The sequence below is a fragment of the Vulpes lagopus genome, chromosome 10 (genome assembly GCF_018345385.1).
Source record: "Vulpes lagopus strain Blue_001 chromosome 10, ASM1834538v1, whole genome shotgun sequence".
NCBI lineage: Eukaryota > Metazoa > Chordata > Mammalia > Carnivora > Canidae > Vulpes > Vulpes lagopus.
Window position 1 is genome coordinate 71713718 of NC_054833.1, and position 27960 is coordinate 71741677.

General features: G+C 39.7%; 1 protein-coding gene across 2 annotated transcripts in view; it reads left to right on the forward strand.

The window, feature by feature from the left end:
- The window catches only part of JAK1 (Janus kinase 1), a 125819-nt gene that overhangs the window by 21267 nt on the left and 76592 nt on the right, over positions 1-27960 (forward strand). The window contains exon 1 of one of the 2 annotated variants that reach the window (XM_041769965.1): positions 456-598. The exons of the other annotated variant lie outside the window; for it this stretch is intronic. The gene's annotated coding sequence lies outside the window, so the exon portion shown is untranslated. Of the gene's footprint in view, positions 1-455; positions 599-27960 lie in introns of those variants that run through there. 2 annotated transcript variants of the gene reach the window in all.

The window sequence follows — 27960 nt, forward strand, 5'->3', positions numbered from 1 at the left end:
TACTCTCTACTGTTCTGTACTTTGCTTTTTTTTTTTTCATTTTACAGCATATCCCTCTCACTTTCCTTATTATCAGGGCATAGAATATTTACTCGTTCATATGCATGCATGCAAGTGTGTGTGTGTGTGTGTGTGTGTGTATGTATGTATTAGAGCTCCAGAGTCTTCCACTGTGAATGTACCATGTTTACTTAACCAATCCCCATATTCATGGACATTTGTTTGTTCCCCACATTTTTGCTATTGCCAACAGTTCTTCCTCTTATGTACAAGATTGGGCAAATTCCCAGATGGTATTATTGGATTAAATGATAAGTGCATTTATAATTTTTATTAATCTGGTAAATTGCTCTCCATGGGGTTTGTACTATTCTGCTTACATTGGTATGCATTTATTTTTATTTTTATGTTTGCATTGCAGATAGTTCATACCCCTCCCTCCATATCTTTTTTGAGTTGCCATCTTGTTAATGTGGAGGGTATCCTACACCTGAAGGAGATCCCTTCCTGTTTTTCCTAAGTGGCCCTGGGCTGTTAAAAATCCAGTGTTTTCCAAGCCAGATCCTGGGACACGAGTTACAGTGGGGTGTGAGACCAGGTATTGTGCCTATCTTTATCTGTTCTTGTCCCTGTCTTGGGATGTGAGGGTGGAATGATTGGGTGTATTATGTGCCTGAGGCACCAGGTGCGTCTGGGGAGACAGCCATTTGTTCTGCACATAAAATAGTACTGGCTACTGTCTCCCTTCTTTGGAAGCTCTTTATTTTTTTAAGGAGTTATGTTCATTGCTTTTTGTAAAAGTTGTTTCTGTTTTTTGAATATTTAGAATTAAGAAAATTTAAAAATCTCATAACCAAAAAATAAAAAATAAAAAAATAAAAATCTCATAACCATTGTTAATATTTTAATGAATATCTTCTCAATCTTTTGTGTGTATTATCATCATAAATGGTCATTGTATACTGCATGATATTTTATAACCTTTCCTTCATTAGTGCATTGTGAATATCATTCCATCTTCCAGTAATCATACACACACATATGTACATGTATGTATATGTGTGTGTGTGTTTTGAGTAGAATTCTGTTGGATGGCTTCACCACGATTCTGTGTTCCTGGATGAACATTTACGATTGTTTTTGTTATTTTACTTTATTTGTTTTTTAGATTTTTACTTATGAGAGAGTGTGTGTGTACTTGAGCAAGAATGGGGCCTGGGGAAAGGGGGTGGTGGCAGCGGGGAGAGGAAGAAGGAGAGACAGACTTCCCTCTGAGTAGAGGGCCTGACTTGGGGGCTTGATCCCAGAACTCTGGGATCATGACCTGAGCCACCCAGGTGCCCCTTGTTAGTCATTTTTTTTTTAAGATTTAATTTATTTATTCATGAGAGACAGAAAGAGACACACACAACACACACAGACACAGGCAGAGGGAGAAGCAGGCTCCATTCCATGCAGGGAGCCTGACGTGGGACTCGATCCCAGATCTCCAGGACCACACCCTGGGCTAAAGCCGGTGCTAAACTGCTGAGCCACCGGGCTGCCCTTGTTAGTCATTTTAAACAGCCTTATGATGAAGATCGTTGTAGCTAAATCTTATATATCATTGTTATTTGTTTAGAAGAAATTCCTAGACGTAGAACTGCTGGGTCAAAGTACAGATGCAGTTGCTTTCCAAAGCTGACATGCTGTTTATATTTCTAAATGAGAATGCTTGTTTCATCACATCTAATCAATTTGTGGGTATTATAATGTTTTAAAATTTGCCAATCTGCTAGTAAAAAATGGTAATCTACATTTTACTATCTAGACTTAAAAATTTGTTTTCATACTTGAGAATATTTTTTTTTAGATTGCCTTGTCATGCCTTTTGTCCATTTTATTATTGATGTGTATGTTTTTGATATTTAAAGAAACTATAAATATATAGGACGGTAACTTTTTGTCAGAGATGGTACAAATTTTTTTTCACCTTGTTTGCCTGAATATTTAATGTCTTTTGATAGAGAAGTTATAGATTTTCATGGACTCAAATCTAGCAAACAATTCCTTTTTTTTTTTTTTTTTTAAGATTTTATTTATTTGAGAGAGAGAGAGTGAGTGAGTGTAAGCAGGGGAGGAACAGAGGGAGAGGGACGAGCAGACTCCACGCTGATCCCAATGCCCTGAGATCATGACCTGAGTTGAAATCAAGACTTGGACATTCAACTGACTAAGTCACCCAGGTGCTCCTCTATCAGACATTTCTACTTTTGATGTCGTGTTGGAGAGACCTTTTGACTTCTCTGATTGGATAAATATTTATCTCACTTAGACTAAGTAATTGGTGTATCTGAGTTTTTAAAAAATGATGGGGCATTTATTTTAGTGTATTAGATAAATGCTGACTTAATATTTTCTGCTGACTGGGCTATCCAGTTGCCCCACCACATGCACACATAAAATTATCTTTCTTCCTTAGGATTTGAAATCCATGTGTTAAATTTTTTTAAGTTATGCTAGAGCTCTCTACAAAGGGCATTAGAGCACTGGGCTGTTTGCAGGCAGTTGGTATTAGGATGATATTGAGGAGGTGGCTTAACCTCTCTCTAACTGGATTTCTTTTGTGAAATCACATCTGACCAGAGTTGTTAATGAGGATCTGACAAGATAATGGATATCAATAATAAACTATATAGAGAGTGTTTATGATGCTACTAATTATTAGGAAGGGCTAGGCATTTCTGAGAATAATAACTATAGTTAAAACTAGTAACACAATATAATAAAAGGTTACATTTTGAGTTTTGGAGGAATTAGGAAAAAAAAACCAAAACAACCCCACAACAATAGCTTCTCTGACTTTAGAGTAATTTCCTATTAGCCAAATAGAAGCCAGTCACTAAACTAAAAGTAAGCATGTTACAACTATTTAAAAAATCTTTACAGGAATTAAATACAGTATTTAATTTCCTGAGTAGGTTAAAAATAGAAAGTGAATGTAATGCTGCATTTAACTTTTCACATGATGATACTCTTCATTTGGTCTTTTCTTTTTAAAAAATTGAGACATTTACTTTATTTTGAACACAAAAGTTGTGTAAGCAACTGAAAATATACCTCACAATAAGAGAGGTTCTTCTGCCATTGTGCAGCATATCCCAACATATATTTAGGGATGAAAAATATCATATTTGTTGAATTATGTTATTTACTGTCACTTCTTCTAAGACAGGTATGGCATTTTTTGATATCTGGCATAAAGTCTAAGAATCATGCCCAGGTAGAGCACGCTAAATAGTTACATTTTGGGAGATTAAACTTTCATTTAGTTTAAAGTTGAATGTATATACTAATCCAGGGCTACTGAACCACTATTCTTGCTTTAAAGAAAACAAATATGATTTGTGCACTTTTTGCAGTTTCTTTCACATAAAAATCAATTTTATTGTTTCTTTGACTTAAAAATATTCTGGTGAAGTAAGTCTTGCAAAAGAAAGATAACCTATCTTTGCGTGTACTATAAAAAAGCAAAGAGTAATGTTTAATTTTTTGATCAGTTATGTTTAGGGCCTTTACAAATAACACATTAGTCTCTAGAGAGCACCACTATACTGTCCAGGCCAAAAATTTCATGTTTTCTCCTTGAGCATCAAAATAGTCCATACTGGTTCTCCAGCAAAGAGCCAGAAGAAAATAACATAATTCTTTTCATCCAGTATAGAGCAGTGATAAATTCCTGCAGAAAGTATTAGTGTTACTTCTTTCTCTATGAAAATCCGGATCCACCATCCTCTTTATCTCTGATGTCAAAATCTCCAGTCCCATCTAAGATACATCAAATTTCCTCATCCAAATGTTCCTCATAAAACATCTTAATTCTTTTCTTCTAATGTGATAGTTTATCTTCGCCTATGATTATTATGTTCATCCAGGAGTAGTTTTTCTCTTTCTGGATTTTCTCTAATTCTGAATTGTTTTCATTACTAGTAACAGATACCAGGCTGATGCAGTTGAGGCAGGCTGACTGGACTTTAGCCAATAGAGGTTCCTCTGGCCTGTATATCACACTTCACCATCTCCCCTGTCTTGCCTGAGAATTAAACCAAATCCTGGGGGGCACTGATGGAATATAGCTGACCTCAGGCTCTTCAGTTGGTCTTTAGATTCAGACATTGCCACTAGACCTACCCAGTCAGGCACCTGGACTTGTGTTGGGATCTGATAGTAGCTGACTTTCAGACCATAGTTATTTCATACTGCTGAGCTTTGGTTTCTTCATCTGTAAAATGAAGCTCCTTTGTAGGTGTTTGAATGTAATGTTCAGCTCTGAGGTCCTCTTTGCAGCTACAGTTTCTCTGATAGGAGGAGTAGAGGACTCTGAAAGGGGGCCAGTTTTTTGCATTCTAACTATGAGAAATTTGAAATAACTGCTGACTTCACTTAATTTTTTTGTCCTGAAAATACAAGACAAATGGTTTTCATTTTACCTTTCATTCCTGATTGTTATCAAGATAATAAGCAGGTAAGCTTCGAAGCCCCAAATGAAGAAATTTCCAGTAGTATAATTGCAGTCCAGTAGTGTTGTTGCATTTTAAGTATTAACATATTGAAAAATGTTTCCATAGAGTTCAGGAGTGAATTTTTTTTTCTGGATGTGGATATAGATTATAATGCAAATTACTTGCAATGTGGATGCAAGTTAAATTCTTGACTCTTTTCAAACCCAGAGGGGTGAATCATTTTGGGATAGTCAAGTTTTCTAGGTGGATGAGAGTGTATTCTTATGATTACCATATTTTAAAAACTTTACTTTGATGAAAAAGTTAAAAAAATAGCTTCCTATGTCTTTGCACTGACATAATGGAATACAATTTATTTTTCTCTGTTAATCTGGTTCAGTTATGAACACACATTGTTATACTGAGCCCTGTGGTTACAGGGGCCTAGCATGGTTTGGAGTAAACATACTTGGGTTTAAATTTATGTTTTACCATTTGTTGGCTCTATTGCCTTGGAATGGCAAACCCCTCCTAACCTGACTTTCCTTAGCTTTTAAGATACTGAGATTGAAAAACTTTGGATATAGTGGATCTTCTGTAAATGACAGTTCTTATTATTATGACAGGGATGCCCTTCATGGTCTATTGAGTTATGTATATACACAATACACACACTCTTTCTTGTGCATGTGCGCTCTCTCTCTCTCTCTCTCTCTCTCTCACACACACACACACACACACACACACACTGTATGTATATATATTTGTTTCAGACTAATCAGTTTTGGACTAGAATTCTTGTGCTTACTATAGTTTAACTTGAAATGATCAGTGTGCTTGGATATATAGAGCCTTATATCATAGGATTTACAGGCTTGTTAGCATCTAGTCACTCTTATTTCATGCACAACTCTAGGTGAAAAGACCTGGCAACATGTAATGTTCATGAATATTTTTGTGAAATTTCTGCATTTCCTTTGGTGAACTCATATTTTATGTGTGTTCCAAAACAATGAAGCTTAGCAAATATAAGAGTACATTTTGCACACTGGTCTTTATTTACAATTGAATAGTATTGAGTCACCCAGTGGGGAGACCCATAGTCTATTTCCTTTCCCCTTTTTATTGACTGTGTGGCACACATACACTAGTGGTATAATACATCTGAGTTTCAAAGTGCAGATTGAAACCATGTTTTGTTTTTTTTTTAAGCCTTGTATGGGGATTATGTTTATGACCTTGACCTTATAAATTACACATTACTGTGTGCCCAATCTTTATGCACTGGATGATCTTCACATTTAAAGGTGAGGAAACCAAGATTTGTAGAAATTAAGTATCTTATTCACTTTATAAATGAGTAATTCATGTATGACTTCAGAGTTCATGCTTTTTACCACGAAACCATGCTATATGTTAGTTCCAAACTGAAGCTCTTGTGAACTTTGGGTGGATGTATTGAAGCTGGGGTGTGGCAGATGTCTATACTTTTTCTTTGTTCTGTATAATGAGCTGTAGGCTGCCATCTGCTATTCTTGAGTGCATAGTCACTTTTAGAGGGTGTGTTGTGCTCATATGTAAACATTCGTGCAAAGATCCACTGCTTACAGAATCATTTGGCATCTGCCTGACCCTAGAAAAGAGGGCTGGTGGCAGCCAAGACAGAGTGCCATGGCAGAGCTGTCTTTAGGAGAAAATATGTTATCTGCTTTCAGATAGCAGTGCTCTAAACAAATACAAGCCAACAGATGGATCTTCAGTTTTGTTCAAGTAATTTCTTTAATTATTAAACATTAAATGAATTATGACATTAAATGAGAATGCCAGGGGAGGGCAAATGACCACAATTTTATTCAGGGGCACCAGGCAGCATCTGCCGATACTGGGTGATTCTATCATCTGCTTCTGCCCTCATCTTACATAAAATATTCAGATGAGGGACTCCATGAGGAAACATGCATTTTTCAGTTTCTTTTGCAGTAAACTTTTAATTTTAGCTGGGAAACATGGAATTATGTGATCTGGTATTGATAAAAGAGTTTACTTGCTATTTTCATTTAGAGCTAATAACTGTTTTGGGCTTTATAAATGGTTTTGATGTTGAGGGAAGGGAAGCAATAGAATCAGCTGAAACACGGTCATGATGCCCAAACTAATCAGATCATCTGTGTGTCTTCGCGTATGGCTGAATGAAGGATTCAGACAAGTACAAGTGCTTCTGGTTTTTTTTTTTTTTTTTTCCCTAACTAGGCTTAGTTTATAGGCCAGAGAAAGATTCTGTTGCTATTCCATTATTTCTGAGCCAGTAGTTGAAAAGTCTTTCTGTCATTTTTTTTTCTTCTTTCTGTCATTAATGGAAAAAATGGCAAAATCATACAGTGCATCTAAAATTTTTCATTAAAGTGGTCTTTTATTAAAGGCTCATTTCTTGTGTCTTTGTGTAATTGAACTGAAAACATTTTTAAAAATTTTGAAACAATTACAGATTGGCAGGAAGTTGCAAAGATAGTTACAGAGAAGGTCTGTTTAATTGAACTTTAGCACAAGTGATATGCTTTTCTCTCTAGTTTTTGAAGATTTTAAACTTACGGAGAAACCATCTAAGATAAAAGATGCTCGATGTTGGGTCTTTGAAACTTCTTTTGAACTAGTTTTCTGAATGACTCCAGGTACAGCTGGAATAATGGCTGAAGTCTGGGTGGCACTGGTTAAGACTGTGACTATGTCCTAAACATGAAGTGGTTTCCCCGGAAGCCAGAAGCACCATTGGAAGGGGGAAGGATGCTGTAAATTTCTCTAATCACTACAGATTGGGCATTTTGAGCCTCTGAGCTTCCTATAGGTGCCTCTGGTTTTGTAAATGGTCCTAGTAAACCCAGAAGCTACAATTGTCAAAGTAACAGGTGGTGGTGGTAGCTGGAAGCCAGCCAGCTTGGCAGCCAGCCAGCTCTGCAGATAGCCAAGGTTGCTCAACCTTCACAAGGTCCTGCAGACCAAACTGGGGGTGGGAGGATCAGCCGCACACAGATATTTGATCCTTTTTTTTTTTTTAAACAATCATTTGAAATCATTTGCTTTGTGATCCTCTTTCATACCTATTTGATTTAACCATATGAAATTGTCATTTCTGTGGGTTAAAAAAATGGTAAAATGTTGGAAGTTCAATATGATTCAGCCTAATGCTTTCTCCTGTCATGTTGAAAATTCTTATGAACGTGGAATAGCATATATTCAAGGAGACATTTGCTCTGCCTCTTTATGGAGGAAATTTAGCATACACCATTTTAAGTAGATTAACTTAATTTTCTTAACAATCATAAGTTAGGTCCTAGTATTTTCTCCCCTTTTAAGGTCACAGGTAGTAAGTGGTGGAGTTGGGTTCACACCCAAGCAGTTTAATTATGGGGCTGCACTTCTTCTCAGCATTTTGACTCCACCTCTGTAGTCGTGCTTATGAAAGTCCTGGGTGTCTGGCAGCTAATGGGCATTGATGTAGGTGTTTCTTTTTGATTTCATGGGAAAAGGAACTTAATTTTCCCATAAAAATGAATGAATTTTTCTATAATATAAGAATTTTGGAGCCTTAACAAGGATTCTCTTGCAGTCTTTGGGCTTGTAGAATTGAGGGTAAGAAAAGAGACATGTTGGCCCTAATAATGAAAGTATAGGTGGTTATTGCCTTAGAAGAGGAGGGTGAGTGTTTATTCGTCCATTCTAACCATGAAATTCTGTGGTTCTCTAATAAACCTCTGCCTCTCATCTGTGTTGCTTAATCTGGGTGATCTTGAGCATGGAAGGAAAGGAAGTGCTGCAGTGATGAGGGAGTTTTCTTTGGAAATTGCTTATTGGCCTCTCACTTACCGAGTCCCATATTGATATTGGTGAGTGAGGCCGGGTTTCAGACTAGGTTCCCTGGAAGCTTTGTGAAGCAGGAAAAGGAAGGGTGTGTCCTTGGATCATTTGTTTCTGGAGCAGCGTCCTAGGTATTGAGACATATACAGATCTGTTCTAAGACAGTCCTCCTGGATCCTGTCAGGTCACACTACAGCCTTGCCTGATTTATTTGTATGTCAGTTATGTCTCTGACATCCATTGGACAAAATTGCAGTCCTGTTCCAGGGACTTTCCCCTCTCCTCTCTTAGCATCAGAGATGACCCATGATGGTTGTAGGTAATTCTGTCAGCAGTGTCTCAGGCATTCTGTGTCATCAGGAAAGGCTGGACAAACAGCAAGTGACTGCCAGAGACCCAGGTGACTCTCCATTCAGGCTGAGTAGGAGGAAAGGACAGGTTGTTGGAGACTTGGCTCAAAGTGAAATATGCTCAGTTTTTCTGGTCGTATCCTCTCATGGGCAGAGGACGGAAGAGGTCAGAAAACTATTTTGAAGTATTTTTCAACACCTTCAAAGTCTGGTGCTTTACTTTGGTTAGTGTCTGTGTGGCTAAAAACCAGTTAGATCTGTTTGGTGATGTCATCCCCAAAGATGTCAGCTGCATCTGCATTACCATTTCTAGAGGACAGTCAAGGGAAGAGCTCCCTCATTCCTGTGTTAGAGAAAGTAGGGAGGGGAGTGTGCATGTCCTCATGGCTAGGATTGGATTGGTCTGTAAGTAAGCTGGTTTCATAAGTTGAACATGAATCTTCCTGCAGAATGCTATGGCCTTGGGAACTCTGGATGGTCCTGCTGGTAGACATTTATTCATCCATTTAGTACCTACTCTGTTAGAAGCCTTGACTATGAGAAATAACACTGAATAATGCATAGTCTCAGACCTTGGTGTGGTCTGGTGGGTGCTATTTACAAAGCAAAGCAAGCTAAGGTTGTAATTCCTGTGTTTAGCAAAGTACTATGGAAACACAGAGAAGAGATTGGCTACATTTGTCTGGGAAAGTCAGGAAGACTTCACAGGATGAGTCATTTGAGCTGAATTTTAGGGAATGAGAATTCTTCAGGTCCAATAGGTGAGAGAACTTTCAGAAAAATCTGAGGAGGACAGAGCCTTGAGAACAGTCAGTTGAGGGAGCAGTCATAGAGGTCCATGACCTGAGGTCCCTACCCATCTTGTTTTGTTACTGGAATGCCAGCCTTTCCCTTTCATGTGTTTTTCTTCATTTTTCTATGGATTCATCATGATGAGTCATTGTAGCTTCTGTTCACAGTGATGCCAGGTACTGCTGGTGAGAAAAGGACCCAGCTTTTCACTACCTGAACCTTGATTGTGGCCACCCTTTCCCATCACGTTCCCTTTCTCAGAAACAGCCTCATATGCTGTGCCTTTATGTCATTTATTGAGCATGTTTCTCAGGACCAGACTGGAGGCTATTTGAGTGTTGCCTTTTGGGATCTCACTGAAGCTCTTCCTCACTGATCTCAGTTGGCAACTAGAATCCAGGCTGCTTTGGGTCCTTTCCACTTCTCCATGTGTTTTCTGGCTGCCTGAGATACCTCTGTCCTTCCTGGGTTTGGGCCAGCATTTATCTTTCCTTCTGTGTAGGACTCCTACTGGTGTCTGCATCACTCTGTGCCAACTTCCTGGTTCCAGAGGTAGATCTGAGTAGGTCCTTTGCCCTATATCTCATTTAGTGTACTTGCATTACTCGAGTCTTCCATATTTATACAGTAATTGTATACTCTTAGTGCCTGAAAATCCTAAAGGCCAGAGCTGGCTTGAATGATTCAAAGTTAGTCACGTCATTCAAAGAATGAAACAAAGTGAGTCTAAGGCAAACTAAGAATTCTTTGAAAGCAAAAATTTTGTTCAAAGCAGCATATTTGATGAAGCAAACAGATTGATTTTTGTGCTAGAAACATACTACTCTCTTTTTTATACTTTCCATCTTGCTGTGTGGTCAGAGACATGAGGCTCCTTTGGAGTGAATTCTGGCCACACAGTTTTGTGGAGGCCATCACTGTGATAGGGCAGTGTAAGAACAAAGTCTGTCCAGTGTGTCCTGGAATTCCTGTTGACGAGTGAGCATCGCTCAGCACGTTGCCTGCACAGATCACGAAGGGAGGAGGGAGGCGGGAGGTAAGTATCATGCTGGGACACTGTGAAGACAACATGTGAAGAGCCTTTTGGAATCTTCTTTTAGGCAGTGTTGTGCAAGTCCCTCTGAAGTTTCCTCATTTCCCCCGGGATCGTGTATAGAGAGTAGTACGTCACTCATATGTGAAGATTACTCAGGCCCTGAAAAATGCTGCAGTCGTAAACAGTTCTGCTGAGCTGGAGATTGGTCAGTTCTAATGTTTGGATAGTGACCACGGTTATTAAAAATAGCTTCACAAGTCCAGGAATCTAGGAATTTACAAGTTGAAAGCAGAGTGGTGGGAGCCTTATGTTCTCCCTCTTCCCAGGCAAGGGAAGTGTTTTACTAGCTGCAGAACTTTCAGTAAAACTGAACTACTTTACCCTTGGGTTTACTCATCTGTAAAGTGGGTATAATAGTGGTACCCACCTTATGGTATGGTTCATGATTAAATGAGTAAGTATAGGTAAAAGGCTTGGTATGATGCCTGATACATATAGCTAACACTGATGTAGTGTTTACTTCTTTATTTTCCTTATTTTTTCTTTCTTTTGTTTTTTGTTTTCCTTATTTTTTCTTTCTTTTGTTTTTTGTTTTATGTAGAGAGAGAGGGTGAGTGGGGGGAGGGGCAGAGGGAGAGGAAGAAAAAGAATCTCAAGCCGACTTCCAGCTGAGCATGGAGCCTGATGCAGCCTGATGCAGGGCTTGATCCCATGACCCTGAGATCATGACCTGAGCTGAAAGCAAGAGTTAGCCACTTAACAAACTGAGCCAACTGGGTGCCCTGTTATTCTTTCTTATTTGAGATTTCCCTGAGATTTTGTACTCATGGAAAAAATAAAACTTCTCCTGTGGCTTTAGGTTCCATCAGCAGGGGCTTAAGACTTCTTCCTGGCTTGAGGAAGAACCTTTGGTTTGTGGTAGTTTTCTCCATTCCCTTCCCAGTAGTGCAGGGGAGAGAGTGGTACAGAATCAGAAGTCGGTGGGGAGGAGAGGTGTGTCGTCGCTAGGCAGAGCCACCAGCGATAGCTACTTTCTGCCTCATAGTTGGCTGTCAGGATTATTTGATGATGGAACTGATGATTTTTCCATTTTGCCAATTTAAAAAAAAAGGCCATAATAGCATTAATGTTAGGAGAAGCTGAACAGGACACTCTAGACTATTTTTGCAGGCCTTCTGTAAATTTAAAATTAAGCCAAAATAAAAAATTTTTAAACATCAAGGGAAATGAGGAGTTGCTCATGCTTATGGAGTTTCAGTCATGCAAGGTGAAAACAACAATGTGCATATGGTGAACAAAACCATAATGTGCCCTTAAAAGTTGTTATGAGCGCAAATTCGTGTTAGGTGTTTTTACCACAGTAAGAAAAAGAAAAAAAAATTAAAAGCTCCAGGGACAAAACTGGCAAGCAGCACCATGCTGGCACATTAGTAGATGCTTAAGAAATGCTTCTGTTGGATACAAGAGTGAGTGAGTGAGCTCGCTTTGAACCCGACCCTGACACTTCCTAGATAGGTAGCCTTCTGCTAAATTATTTCTTTTATGAACCTGCTTGTTTATAAAGTACAGTAGTATCTACCTCAGAGTTGGTGTGAGCATTAAATGAGATGAAAGAACCTTATCAGAGGATCCAGTATATAGTAAGTACTCTAAAATATGGGTGGTATTAATGATAAGATAGATATATTCTTGTTTGGATATCCCATACTAAAAAATCTCTCCATTTTTTTGTACATTGAGGTTGCTTTCAAGTTTCTGCTTTTGTAAACAATACTGTGATTATTAATAGCTTTATAGTAAAATTTCTGTGTGCATAAATTATGTTTTCTTGGAATATATTTCAGAGAGTCACATGGTTCCTATTTTTTAGGTCTTCTTATTCCATTATCAGACTGCTTCCAGATAGTTTGTAACAATTTGCCATTCTCCACAGCAGTACAAAGAACAGATTTTTGATAGGCAGAGATGAGGGGACAGGGAGGTGGGCCCTGTACAAAAGGGGTGCTCTTTTCATAGTTAGAAGTTAAGGGCCCCTCTGAATGTTGGCCTGAGCCCTCAGGGCACAAGAAGTCAGGCTTATGCCAGATAGCTGAGTGTTGATCACATGGTTAAGGTGAGCTGAATGGCCCTCATCCTGTGAGTGGGGGAGGTGGGAATGTGATGACTGGCATGCAGGGTGGACAGCTGCTCCAGGTGTATAGAACCTTACTGTTGACAGATCAGGGAAGATTTTGCTTGGGCCCTCCCTCCTCATGGAGGTTTTAGTGTTGGTTAGTAGGGTGGCCAGGTCATACAGACCTAGAACTTGCCTTCCCCTATGAATGTTAGAGCTTGAAGAGGACTTTGATGGTGTCTGGTATGGTGGTTTTTGACCCTTTGGAAGCCAGGGAACTCATTTCAAATTTAATCCCACATGGAACCTCAGTGTACTGAAGAGACTAATTTTATAAATTCAGATGTAGAATATCATAACTTATCAGTATCATAATAATTATAAAGTTAAGAGAACAGGGAATCTGATGATGGGCACTGAATTTTGAGTTGGGTTCAGAGTGGCAGTCCCAATCATCTTCCAGTTTTATTACCTAACTTCTGAATTTAGTTTTGGTTGCAGTATGGAAAAACCTGATTCACATGAATAAGTAATTGTAGATAGTTTATTAATAACTTACCTTGCAGCTTCAGGATACTTTAAATTGACCCAGAAACCTGAAAGAAGAGTAGGGGGAACTTTTATCACAAAGTGGAATCACAGCTATTTAACAAATGCTCCTTTATTAAATAGTGCAAGACTGATGATAACGTATGCTCACACTTTTTATTTCAGTGCAACCTGTTATGAATTTATTTGTTATTATTATTGACTGTTTCTCTGTGAGTATGAGCCCAGCAGATGTGCCTGAGATTTGCCTGGCATTCAGTTGAGCAGGCTGCAAGTATGCTGTAGTAGTATACTTAAGGCTTGAGCACTTTTATGGGAGCAGACAAGTGTAGGTCTGAGTAAAGAAGAGAGTTCCTGAGGTGCCTGGATGGCTCAGTTGGTTAAGTGTCTGATTCTTGATTTTTGGCTCAGGTAATGATCTCAAGAGTCGTGAGATCGAGCTCTGAGTCAGGCTCTGTGCTCAGTGCAGAGTCTGCTTAGGGTTCTCTCTCCTGCCTCCCCCTCATCCCCCCACCCCAGACTCATTCTCTCAAGTAAATAATATAATCTTAAAAAAGAAAAAAGAGTTCTAGCTTCTTTCAGAATTAGTAACAGTTATAAGATGTTCAAATATAAGCTCAGGATTGATAAGACAGGCTTTATTCTGAGGTCTGCAGACTATCACATTGACAATCTTCAAGGAGTTAAAATTTGCTATAAAAATTTGTGGGGGTTTATTATAATTTCAAAAATTGTTAAAATATAGCTGCAAAGTGAAATTTGAATATATTTTCCCCTGAGAATTTTATACCACTCAGAACATTTGGGTTACTTAGAACATAGCTTGAAAATTCTTGTCTGTAATATAGTACAGCTCACTCATTTGTAAAATGGTAAAATTGAAGCCTAAAGAGGGGAAGTGACTTTCCAAAGGTCACTCTGCAAGTTACTGGGAAAGCTGAGAAGTGGGATCCTTGGGTCTCTAGATGCTTCTCTATGTGATTTTTCTCTGCTGAACGGTTAGGACTTCCCAAGGGGGCAGGAAGCCAGGAAACTGAACTGGCCTCCTCCCTCATGTGTTGTGCATGTGTATAGGCACATGCATGCACTCCTGTGTGCCCACTCACATACTAGACACCATGAGAGTTAGCTTCAGGTAAGAGGGTGAAGTGTGTGAAGTGTGGGGTCCTTGCTGTGAATCTTTCTCATCATCTTTTGCCATAGGAAAACTTAACCTCAGGACTCCACTTTCAGGCTTCTCTGCTCTGACAAGTAATAGTAGCTAATCTGATAAACTTGTCTGACTTAAAAGGTGGGAGTGAATTGATTGGCTGGCTGCCCCTCTCTGTTTTTGTATTCTCACAAGCATCTCATGGAACACAGTGCTTTCACCCTGACTGACTGTTTCAGAGGCACTGAGGGGGTGGGAGGGTGTTCTTAATAGTGTCTTGTGTGGCCCTTAAAATTCCATGGTGCAGACCCCCAGCCTTAAGAACTAAAACTGGCCCTCCCCAGGGCTGCTGCTGATCTGTTGCTTTCGTGAGAAATAGAAAACATCCCTGCACCGGGAGCAAGGCAGTGGGACTTAAGCCATCACTCTTTCCCTCCTGTTGGGCACTCTTCACAGGATTGAAGTCCTGATCCTGCCTGTTGTCTTCTAGCCAAATACAGTGACTTTATTGTTTTGCCATATACAGAGAACATACAGATTTGCTCAGTGTAGGTGCTTACTAGATGTTTTGGGTGACAGTAATTCAGAATTGACCAAATACAGAAAATGGCACCTTGCAGGCTGATACTTGCCCTCATAGCAGCAGTGGCCATCCAGCATTAACTTAAGGATTCCATGGTTCATGCAGTTATTAATTCAGCAACAGATACTACTTGAGCACTTAAAATGTAGAAGCAGGCAAGGTACCAACAGATATTTATTTAGCGTTCATTATATTCCAGGCTCTGGCTGGAAAAGAAGATAACAATACTGAGAAAGACATGATTCTTTCCCTCATCTCTAGTCAGGGCATCGGACCCCAAACAAATACACAGACTAAGTTACTACAAATGACAGAATTCTAGGTTGTGGTACATTCTCTAAAGGAAATAAACAAGGGTGTGGTAAGGGGATGGGTAAGAGTGGGAGAGGGGAGAAGAGGGTGCTGGAGGCAGGGCCTAGATGACCAGGATCTTCTTGAACTAGGTTGTCAGGGAGCATCCCTCTGAGACAAGCACGTCATCAGACCCAAAGAATGGTAAGGAGCTGGTTTGCAAAGAGTGGTCAAGGCAGCTTGGACAAAGGTGGCTACTAGTTTGGTATATTTGAGGCCCTCAGAGTATGAACTTGGAGCATAGTATGAGGCAAGGTTGGAGGCAGCACTAACAGTTGAGAATGCTTTCTCTGTATGCTATGTGCCAGGCATGTGCTGAGTGCTTCCCACATGTTAACTTTTTAAATGCTGAGAACAGTCCTGTTAAACATTATTATCCTTGTTTTATACACGAGGAACCGAGGCACAGAGGTAAATAACTTACCCAAGATTTCACAGCTGGTAAATGGAAGAGCAGAGATCCAAACAAATGCAGTCTGATTCCACACTGTGCTGGTATCCACTATGGTGTAATGACAGTGGAAGCTGAATAATGCCAGGTCTCAGTTTCCTCATCAGTGAAATTGGAGCTAATATGTAGATTAAAGAAGATAATGTCTGTAGAATGGCTGGCACAGTGGTAGGCACTCATTAAGTGGACTTTCTGGCTGGTGGTTGTGGTGGTGGTGGTGGTGGTAGTGTTTGTATTGGTAGGGGGTTGGGAGGAAACAAGGAACTAAAGCTCTAGGGAGGAGACATGTATACTGTCTGCTGTGATGCAGAAGAATGCCATGAAGTCTGAAGTAGGGTCAGTTCCTTCCAACTAGAGAAAGTGGACAGACTTTGGGCTTAAGGGAGGGCAACCTTGCCGTAGACCTTGAAAGATAGGCAGGATTCACATATGCAGGGCAGGCAGGAGGGGCATCTCCTCTAAGCTACCTGTGGACTGAGCAAAGATCTAGCATTTGCTTAGAGGCTTGGAAAGTCAAACATGGGGCAATAGCACCGGCCCTCCTGAGGAGAGAAGAGGATCTAGCTATTGGCCGAGTGTTGAAAGGTTGGAGCCGGCACTCAGCAGGGCTTGATGCCATCCTGAAGCTTTGGGTCTTTATATAACAGGGAGTGTGGTGTCCTGGTGTCCAAAGCTTGGTTTAAAAATCTAATTTGGCACTCCTCCCAAATCTTAGATTGGCCTCTGGCTGAGTCTATGAGAGAGGGGATTGTTTTGTTTTGGCTTTTGACATTCTGTCTGGCTGTCCACCTAGAGGTGCCTGTCCACCTCCTGGGACCACGCAGAGAAATACCACTCTAGTAGGAAGCTTTATTACCCCACTCCTCTAGACAGATCTCATAGGTGGTTGCAGAGAGATAACTAGCACAGGCTTTGGAGCTGGATAGCCGAGCTAGAATTTGGGCTTTGATTCTAGCTTTTGATATTGGGCTTTGTATTGGTACAGGCCTCATTCAGTTTCCTGTGAAGTAGAGATTTATACCACCTTATATTGTATGAGGGTCAAATAAGCATTTAGTACTAGGTACCTGAAGCACATTGCAAGGGCTTAGATGATAGTGAAAGTTACTAGATTGAATGGTGTAGAAGGCTCTAAATACCCACAGGAAGCTTTTTTTTGAAGCTGCTATTTGCCTTCTCCCATATTTCTGAGGTTAGAAAACCTAAAGAGTTGGCAGGACTTGTTGGAGCCATGTTGAGATGGATTTTAAAGCCATTCCCAGGCTCAGTGGGACATCATGCCCCAATGTGTGTTTGCTGTCCTAGTCTTAGGCTATCATTTTGGGGCAGAAACAATAGCATCATTTAAAGCATTTCTGATTATGAGTGAAATGTCAGCAGTTTTACATTCCAGTCCAGTAGATGCCATCTTCCTATTGACTGAAAATATTGACTCTGCTTTTCTGCTACCCACAAACGAATTTTTAGAAGAAATACTACACAATTCCTCAGACTGACTGAGCACCTGCTTAGGAACCAAGCATTGTTCTAAGGTCCACACAGACAACAAGACTACCGCTTGGCTGAGAGCAACACCCTTCATCACAGCTGGTTCAGTGACTTTTGGGAGATTTTGTTGGTTGATGGTGGGGTAGGTACCTTTGGCATTTAGAGGGAATGATCAGGAATTATAATTATCCTTTAATGTGCATAGGGTCAGTCTTGTGCAAAGAAGAATTTTTCAATAACCTCTCCAGACCTTCTTTAGGGGAAGAACTGGCTTCTCATTTTATGAGCCTAGACCCTAATCTTATTTTACATTAAGTAATTTTTGCATTGTTCTGACATCACCTGAATTTTCTAGAAATGCAGCTGCTATATAAATTGATATATTGTACTATAGAAAAATACCATTTTATTTTGCCTAGAACTTTACCAAAAGCTGCTCACCATTTTTATAAATCATGTTACCAATGTTGAGGTGCTTCTATTTGTGTCATCAAGAAGAACTTGCCAGTATCTGTCTGTATTTGTAGTTACTGCACTCCTGGCTATTCTGCTGTTGGTACAAGTGTTAGACTACTTCATTATGTCTTCTAGTGTATGTAGGACAGGCATTACATATTGAAATAGAGTCTTATAAATTTCTTTAAGTTGTCCTTTATTTATAGTTTGGACATCATGTTGATTATTTTGATGTTTTGCATGTGAATAGTTTATATTTCTGATTTTTACTTCAGAGTAGTAAGGGGAGCAATACAAAATATGTGTTTAAAAAAAGGTGGAGGAGAATGGTGCACTGGTTTCCTATCAATTATGCCTGATAATGTGCAGAGAAGTCTCTAGGGAGAATTAAACCTCCAGTTTAAGTTGTAGTATGTGTAGCCTTGATTCCAAATTCATTTGCATAAAGAGTTGTTTTTAGCTGATGGTTTTGCAGTTCTAGAAAATGGGTCTATCTGAGTGGATGTGAAGTGGTTACAGTGGTTTCGTCCCCAGCACTCTGGGCCTGAGAATCTTAGCTGGAGGGATTCTAACTTGTGTTCTAGTCACCACAATCAGCAAATGGAAGTGTCCCCATGTGAGCTGAACCAAAGTGGTTTTAGAGAGGGGTCAGAACGCTCATTTCAAATGTTAACGTCATCTGTTCAAGAGTGATTTTGACCTTTTGAAGCTTTCTTAATTCTAATTAAATGGCATTGTGTAATCTCTGTGGTCTCAGTGTAGTTTATAATCAGCGAGAATAATGAAAAGGGTAATGAGACTGTAAGTTCTGGAAAGAGTTCTCTTTCCCTGAAGTTCTTAAATGAATAGGTGTCAGGACTGGCCTAGTAGCAACCCTGGAAAAATAATAAAATGTTTAATTAAGTGCTGATTATGTTATGTTATGTGTCAGTCATTTTAGGCCAGAGTTGATGGAGATAGGTAGTGGAGGAGGAGGTTGCATCAGGACAGACCCCGGAGGGAGGAGAGTGGAGTATAAAAAAGCTGTAATTGTTTCCTACCTTGAATTTCCATGCTGTTATTACCCCAGCAATGGCATTGCCTTGTATTCTGAATTTACATTCATAGAAATTAACGGATTTTTTTTTATTTAGCACCTAATGTATGATTTCCTTTGTGCTTGGTTTTTGACAACAGTTAGATGAGAGGGAATTGGTATTACTTACAGATGCAGAAACCTGAGTTCAGAAACTCATAGCTCCTAAGTGATAGGGCCAGGATGGAAACTCCAGTTTGAGTGATGCCAGAATTCTCCTTAAGGCTTTTCCATATCTTTGCTGTGGAGATGGTGGTCATGATTAGCTTGTTTACTCACCATTTTCTACCCAGATTATAAAGCAGATTTCATTTGGCCCAAGTATGGTGATTTGTTTTAAGTTTTCAACATGTTATCTATGATTGTATTTAAATTAGGTATGGTTAGAAAGTTCCAGCCCAGTTAGTAATTTAGCAACTTACAGCATTTGACTAGCATGGTTAACCAAAAACCTAAATCATACTAAATGTTTGAAGTGGCAAACAGTAAGGGAGATTTTTATATTGTGACTAGTCTGCTTTTTAAAAATGTGTTTGTAAACGGAGAAGCCTAGGTGATCAGTATTTATATAGTGATGTTTGATGGGCTTTGGAAATTCCCTCATTGTGATTTCTTAAAAACTTGGCTGAATAAACTGATAGGGGATTCCAGCCCTTGTATAATTAAAGGTAAGAATACAGAGTGAGTTTTTTTGCCTCCTCCCCCCATGGCGTTAGCTGTAGCTGCCAATGAAACTGTCAGGTCAATGAAACAAATCTTGTTTTTTTTTTTTTTTTTTTTAATTTTATTTATTTATGATAGGCACACAGTGAGAGAGAGAGAAGCAGAGACATAGGCAGAGGGAGAAGCAGGCTCCATGCACCGGGAGCCCGACGTGGGATTCGATCCTGGGTCTCCAGGATCGCGCCCCGGGCCAAAGGCAGGCGCCAAACCGCTGCGCCACCCAGGGATCCCCAAATCTTGTTTTTAAATAGGGATGGTCTGGTTAGCTGTTCTCCACTAGGGCAGACATGTATTAGTGGTTTTGGTTTTTCTCCTTAAAGACAATCTAACGAGGAACCTAACGACACGTTTGGCTACTTAAGGAATTTTTGTCACTGACAGTATGACTGGAGACCAGTTTCTACTTTTTTTTTTTTTTTTTAAAGATTTTATTTATTTATTCATGAGAGACACACACACACACACACAGAGAGGCAGAGGGAGAAGCAGGCTCCATGCAGGGAGAGAGAGGCAGAGGGAGAAGCAGGCTCCATGCAGGGAGCCTGATGTGGGACTCGATCCTGGAACTCCAGGATCATGTCCTGGGCTGAAGGCAGGTGCCAAACTGCTGAGCCACCTAGGGATCCCCCGATGGAGACTGCTTTCTTGGGAAGGATTGCCACATGTCTAAATGTCTGCATGCAGAGAGAAGGCTGCAGGCCCCGTGCTGCTCTGTGATTTGAGGCCAGTGACTTAATTCCTCCTTGCCTCCATTGACTCAAGCCATGCTGTTACCAGCAGTTTCTGTTCTGAGAGTAGATCTCTGGGATTGTCTTCTCAGTTGGGAATGGAAGAGGGGGCACATTGGGGTCCAGTCCAAAAGGAGAGGCTGATTTGGTTCTTATCCTGTCACCTTTCTCCACCTCTGAGATTTCTACCCTAGCCTTCCCTTCTTCTGCCCTTCTGAATTTCTTAGGCTGTCCTGACCTACTTTGTGAGGGACAAGAAACAAAGGCGATAGGGATGAACTGGGGTGGACTTAGCCATGGAACGGTCGCTAGGCCTGATTCTCATTTGGGCTCTATTACTTCTTTGCTCTTTTTGGAAGTAGATGGAATTCACTCACCACTGGTGAGGTTAGGGATTGGGACAAATGAGGGGTAGTAGCTTTTTTATATGCTGGCTTTTTTTTAGTTGACCCTTTTTTAGAAGTGATAACTGTAGTAACTCACAGTTCAAGGGAACTAAAGAAAGGGAGAAGGAAGTTTAAAAAATAATTTGGTCTACAGTGTTTATGAAAGATTGAACTACTCGCATAAGTAAATTTATGAAACATTGAACTGTTCCCATAAGTAAAAACATAAGAGTTTCTAACAGGTTTTATTTCAATCAGTTGTTTTCTTGTCCCCAATCACAAAGCAGTTTGGTGAGAAGAGCCAGCTTTTGGATGACCTGTGTGCAAATCCCAGCTCCATCACTTGCTGGCTGGATACCCTTGGGCAAGCCACTTAAATTCTCTGAATGCACATTTCTTCCATATTGAAACAGGTTACATCTGCTATAAGCACTCTAGTCACAGGGAATCAGCTAACTTAGTAGATGTCGAAGTGCTTTGTAAACTTAAAAAAGCCATGTAAGCCTAAGGATAATTGTTGTTATGGTTTCAAGTATCAAAAGTAGCTGTGCATAGAGAGGTGAGGGAAGTTATATTTTGGGCATCTGAATGGGGGGGGGGGGGGTCCTGTATTCCAAAGCCTAGAAATCCTCACTGGAGTTTTTTCTTAATGCAATAGTCCTGTGGTAATTTTTGGAGTATGTCCAGAAGCACATGCTATACTTATTAAAGGGCTTTGGCACTCTAATGTGGGATTACTGGCACCGGAAGATGAAATGATAAAGGAACATCACAATATATTCAGCTGTGTGAGTCATGCACATTTATGAGTTACTTTAAAAAATGGAATCAGAACAGAAATGGGCATGGATTCAACTTATTTTCCTTGGCTTTAGCAGTTTTCAGGTTAAAAGTCACTGCATTTAGCTGTCTTAAAGCACAGCTTTTATAAAAAATGTATAGAACTAAAAACTCTGAAAGCACCTGAATTTGAAACTCTTTCATTTTCCTACCCATAGGATAGGAAAGTTTTACATTGTACATGTCTCTGTGTATTGCTTTGACTCTTACTGAATTTTACATTGTTTTACATTGTACATGTCTCTGTGTATTGCTCTGACTCTTACTGAATTTTACATTGTTTTACATTGTACCTGTCTCTGTGTATTGCTTTGACTCTTACTGAATCAGAAATCAGAAAGTGGGAATATATGATACCTGCAACCCAGTTGGCTGTCAGAGAGCTTTATGCTTAAGATTTTTGCTCAATTCACTTAACCAGGAATGATTACAATGACTTTTCTCTTTCCATAGGGGCTACTTTTCCATTAATGAGTTTAGTCATATTTGTCACTTTTCTTAGAGCTTTTTTCTTTGGATTCCACTTATTATCAGTAGACATTTGAGTTTTTATTCTGTGTCAGACCCCTGACACAGGTAGGTGCTATGAGTGGGAAGGCATTGAGTCATAGAAGGAAGGACCTCATCTAAAAACTTGACTTTTTCTGGAGGATCTAGTGTGCCAATCAGGCCCACTCCCATTTGGCTCAAGGCCACCATTGTGTCTTGTAATAGAGAATGGAAGACTGAAAGAAACAATCATTAGCACAAGTAATGATTTTTAAAATTTCTGTTTTCAGCCTAGCTAAGGAGATGTACATGACTAGTAAATAATGACACAAACTGGCAATAAAAGTTGAGGGCATTATTGCATAGTCTGGGCTTCAGAAGGTTGCTGCCATTCAAGATGGTCTTCAAAGAAGCTCAGGATTTGGATTACTACAGAAGATGAGGTAGGTAATTGATAATTAGTATCTAATAAAGATCTCTCATTGCATTAAGAGCTTTAAATATATTAGCTCATTTAATTCATTGGGGAGGGAATTTTTTAAATTGAAAAATATATTAAACATATGGAAGAAAAAAAACATATGGAAGAGTCTATAAAACATGTGTGTAGTCAGTAAAAATACCAACATAGTCACCATTCAGATAAGAAGTAGAACATTAGGGGCGACTGAGTGGTTCAGTCAGTTAAGTGTCTGCCTTCAGCCCAGGTCATGATCCCAGGGTCCTGGGATCGAGTCCTACATTGGGCTCCCTGCTCAGTGAGGAGTCTGCTTCTCCCTCTTCCTCTCCCTTTGCTTGTGTGTTCTCTCTCTCTTAAAATAAATAAAATCTTAAAAAAGAAGAGAAGTAGAAAATTACCAGTATTTTTGAATTCGCCAAGTATCTCTCCTCATTGCACTCCTCTCAGAGGTACCAACCAGTCTGACTTCTATATTAATCAATCCCTTCCTTTCAGTGTAGATGTCCCTAAAGCAAGCACAAACCCAGGTGTATAAGGAAAGGACAGTGTTGCCATCGTTCTCAAGAGAGCTTAATAGGTCCTAGTTTTGAATTCTTTATCCCCTGGATTGGAACAAAAGCACTGGGTCAAGTCTGGATTTGGAGTTGGGAGCTTGCAGGGTCTTTTGGAAAAGTCACTGGTGAAGGTTGTAAGAGAGTTGTGGGAAATGGGATGTTTGGAGGACTGCAGTGGTCCAGCTGTTGGGAGCCTGAAAATAGTACCATAGTCACAAGGAGTGGACTGCTCCATATTTTATTTTCACTTTTAAGCTCAACCTAGCTTACGTCTAGCTCTCAGGGGCAGGCCACAGCAGGATACTTCTGTGCAGTGAAATGGTCTACTGATTCAGACATCAGGACGCTGAGGAAAGAATAGGAACTTTATCAGTGTATGATTAAGCAAAGCCAAATTTAGTTAGGGATCTGGCATTCTGTCCCTTGATGCGGTCTTTGAGAATCTTGATGATGAAAGCCCTAAGCCTATCCATCCTTTGTGTCTCACTGCCCAAGTGTGGACGGGTTGTTCTCAAAGACTGGGTGCAGCTCTCATCCTGAGATCTATATTCTGTCCTCCTAGGAATTGCTTTTGCCCCTCTGTGTTTAATCTTTATTTATTGTTTTGGAGCTTCTCTTTTACTCACTCTTTGAGGGTACATAGCAGGTAAGTTTTTTAAGATCTTGAATATCTAAATATGCCATTATTCTCCCTTCACACTTTATTGATAATTTGGTGGGTTATAGATTTTTGGGTTGGTATTGTTTCCCTTGAGAATTTTGAAGACATTTGTCAGTTTTCTCCTTGCTTCATGCAGCTCTTAAAAAGCTACCCAATTATTAATAAAAAAAGGTCAATTTTTGATCTTTTGGATTTGGCTTTTTATATTCTCTTTTGGATTCATGTAGACCCTTCTTTTGTTTTTCCATTGTCCCATTGTAATACTCACAACAGGTCTCCTCATCCGTGTATTTTGGGACCTTTTTTAAAATGATCTTATGATGGTTTTCTTCCTCCACTTTTTTCTGTCTTTCCTTTAGAACTCCTTTTACTTAGATGTGTGATTTTCTGGATTGGTCCTCCTAATTTTGTTATGTTTTGTCTTTTATTTTCAAACTATTATTTGCTAAACAGTTTTCCCTTTATCCTCATACCTTTCTATTGAGATTTAAAAAATAAAGGTATGGCTTACGTACATTGGAGGGCACCATTGTAAATGTCTACTTCACTTAGTTTTGACGATTGTATACACTTATGTAACCACCACCCGAAACAAAGTATAGAACATTTTCATCAACCTAGAAAGTTCCAGATGGCCCTTTTCCAGTCCTGTATTTAACTTCTGTGGTCTTTTTTTTTTTTTTTTTTTTAAAGTTCACTGCAGGGCTCAAAACACTGAGACCAAGACCTGAGCTGAGATCAAGAGTTGTACACTTTTACTGACTGAGCCATCCAGGCGCCCTATTTCTGCAGTCATCGTTTTAATAATTAAGAGCTCTTTTTTCTTTGAAGTGTTACTTTAAAACAATCTTATTCATGCTTCATAGATAAAATATGTTTATCAATCTGAGGACATGAATTACTTTTTAAGGTTTTTATCTCTTTGTAAATACTCTTTGTTTATTCTGAGTTGCTTTTGTTCCTGTCTATATTAGAGGCTTTCCTCAGATATTGGTTTGGTTTATCTTGGCTGGCTGTTCATGATTAAACACGAGGAGAAGGCTGAGCATGTATGTGGGACCTGTGAACTTTGAACTTCACTGAAGAGTGACTTGAATGGGCCATTAATTGGGGAACCCCCAGTGTTAGTATTTTTAGGTGTGTTCTCGTAGGATGGTAACATTTCTCAGAAAACAGTAATTCACTCTTGCCTGGAGTGTCAGGGAGTAGCTGCCAGCATTTCTGGAGCCATATGGGGAAGAGGGTAGAAATAGCAGCATCTAGGCCTTCAGCATTCTGTGTGCACACACAGTCCCCCTGTGTACTGAAGGTTCCTGTGCTTTGCCTGGCCTCTCTAGGTCCAGAACCCTCTGTCTTACCCTCTCCAGAAAATAAACCTCTAGACCTGCATTGTCCTGAAATGCAGTAGCCACTAGCCATGTGTGGCAATTTAAATTTAAATTAATAAACATGGAATAAAATTAAGAAGTCAGTTCCTCATTTGCCTCAGTCCCATTTTAAGTTCTCAGTAGCCTCATGTGACTAGGGGCTACCATACTAGGCAGAGAAGAGAGAGAACATTTCCATTACTGCAGAAAATTTTATTGGACAGTGCTAGTCTAGACTTCTGGGTGGATGAGTTGCTGAGAGAATGGTTTCTCAGGCATCTCTCCCCAGCCTTCCTCTTTTACCCCAGGTGCTGGTGCTTCCAATTCCTGAGACTTTTGAGGCTTCTCTGGTGTACATTTATTTGGTTGTCAGCTTTTGCCACCATCCATGTGGGATTCAGTTTTCCTGGGTTATTAAAGTCATTTTGCTACACATCTATCTAATTACCAGCTTCCAAAAGTCATTTGCAGTTTTCTCCTCTCCTATTCCCCCCATATTTGTGGTTTTGGTCTTAAAAAGACCTTACTATATGTACTGTGTTACACAAATTTTAGTCAGATTTCAAGAGGGGATGAAATTGGATACTTGGGTTCACTCAGCTCTTTTCACCAGGAATCCTAATTCATTTAGTCTTCACAGACCATTAAGGTATAGGTGTAGTTATTCTCATTTTACAGTGAAAAGAGGCAGATGAAATAATTGGCTCAAGGTCACAAAGCCAATTAGTGGGTTTTGAACTTGGGTCAGGTTTAGGAATCTGATACCTCTTTCATGGAATAGTATGATGCCTCATCTTGTACTCAGGAAAGACTCCTTCCTTCCTCCCAACATACCCCAGGTTGCAATACTTTATAGTTGTGTTTTAAATATATTATTCCAGATATTTCTCAGTTATCCATAAACCTATTTAAGAAAACAGGTCAACCTTGAGGAATTCTGTCTCAAAAAGATTTTCTCTCCCAAACCGTTCATTTCTCCTTTGTTCCAGGACTTCATGACTTCAAAACTTTGTGTTGGCATTCTCTTCAACTCTTAAAATATTTACAGTCAAAAACATTCTATTGTTTACTTTAAGCTTTTTATTCAAAGTATCTGTAGTCGTTCCCATATATAATTGTACCTACATGTGGCTTCAGTTGGACCCCACTTTCCATAAGGCAGTGAGTAATCCTGTTTCTTTCTGAAACCCTTATCTGAGGTACAGGATTCATAAATGTTTGTCACTCTTTGGCTCGACATCATTTCTTATTTGATCATTGCATTGCCTCCCAAGTGCAGGTCTCTCTGCCCTCTATCTCCTGTTTGCCTGATATCACCTATACAGACTAGTCCTTCTCAATTGGAGTAGTTATTGGCCTCCTCTGATCTTCACGATGGGCTCATGGCTCTTCAACATGGCATTGAGGGTCAACCTTTCCCACCACTTTAGCCCTACCTCTGGCCACCCACTGCCACAAGTACTATACCTTAACTGTCTTTCATGGAAGGGTCTCTGCATGCTCTTGAATCTGTTCCCTTTACACAAGCTTTTAGTTCTGCATGAGATATGCTGTCTCTGTTCCTACCTGTTTCTTCTCCTGTTTAATATCTACTATTTTCCTGTAAGTCTCTGCTCCAGGATACACTCCCCTGTGAAACCATGCCTGTTCTATCCTTATATAGAGTTAGAGGATTTTGCTGTTTGTTCCCACAACACCATTTTCAATATATTTCATCCATCCATCCATCCAGATGGGATCCTGTCATACCTGCTGTTCTACAGCTGGCTTTTTCATGTCATAATTGTTGAATGGACTGGTCAGTTCTCCCTTATGGTTTGGAGGAATTTGGTTTTCATAGATCAGTTTTTAGCGTAGAGGCTGGCACATAGTAGTTACATGGATTATTAATTATTGAACAAACTGAACCCTAGTGTTCAGTGAGTTTATGGCAATTGATTTCTCCTCTGTTGTCTTTGAATTCTGCCATCAAAATAAATTCCACTTCATGTCTGTTTTCTCAGGATAATTATGAATAGTATACCACTTTCACTCTTAAAAGTCTTTCAGTTTGGACATTAAACTGTATGGTCACCCACCAGTCAAACACATCCAGGTAGAAACTCTTTTTTTTTTTAATTTTTCTTTAGTGGAGCAAGTAAAGAGAAAGAAATAGTTGGGATTTGAGATTGCATTTGGAATATTGAATTGTTTCTCTCCAACCAACTAGAGAGGAAAGCCCCAAATTACACAATGGAAGAATCACCTTTGGTGTACCTTCAAAGTCTGAACGTTTTATTTTCCAGAACTGCTGATTTCTTCCAGAAGTACTTTTCTAAAGAGCAGTTTATATTTCAGAAATAGACTTTTGCTTCCCTTTCCTGATGTTAATGTTCAGATTTTAGTTGGTCTACTAGAAAATCCAAGAGCTTTTTGGATTCTTTTCCCATTGAGACCCCAGTAGGGTCCTGGGTTATGATGTGTAGCATGAATGGAGGCTAGCTGTCCTAAAGGCAAAGAGGACTCAGAATAGCTTTAGGTTAGTCGATGGGTGTATTGAGAAGAGCTTGGGATTTAGGTTTGAGTTCTTGTTCTGCCACTTTCTAGCAATATCACCTGGGAAAGATATTTTGACCTCTTTCATAATGTGAAGTGGGTTTGGGAATAATCTCACTTTACAGGGTTTATGTGGTGATTGAGATCATGAACACAGAGCAATTAGCACACCTGATGGCATAATAGGTGCTTAGCAAATATCAGTTTTTTTTGTTATTATGATTATGACACTTATCTTTCCATAAGCTAATTCAGAAGATGTTTATGAGAGTATTGGGGGAGCAGTGAATAGGATCAGCCCCACAGCTTCCTGCCTGCAGTGTAGGTCCTCAGCTGCTCATCACTGCTGCATTGCAGAGTGGAAAAAAGAAAATCAATAGAAAGAAATCATGTGGGTTGCAGAAGAGAAAAGAATGACAGGTCTGTGGTTGTGGGTGGGAGTGTTACCTGTGTCTACCTGTGTCTAGTCTTGGATCAGATTGGGATTAGA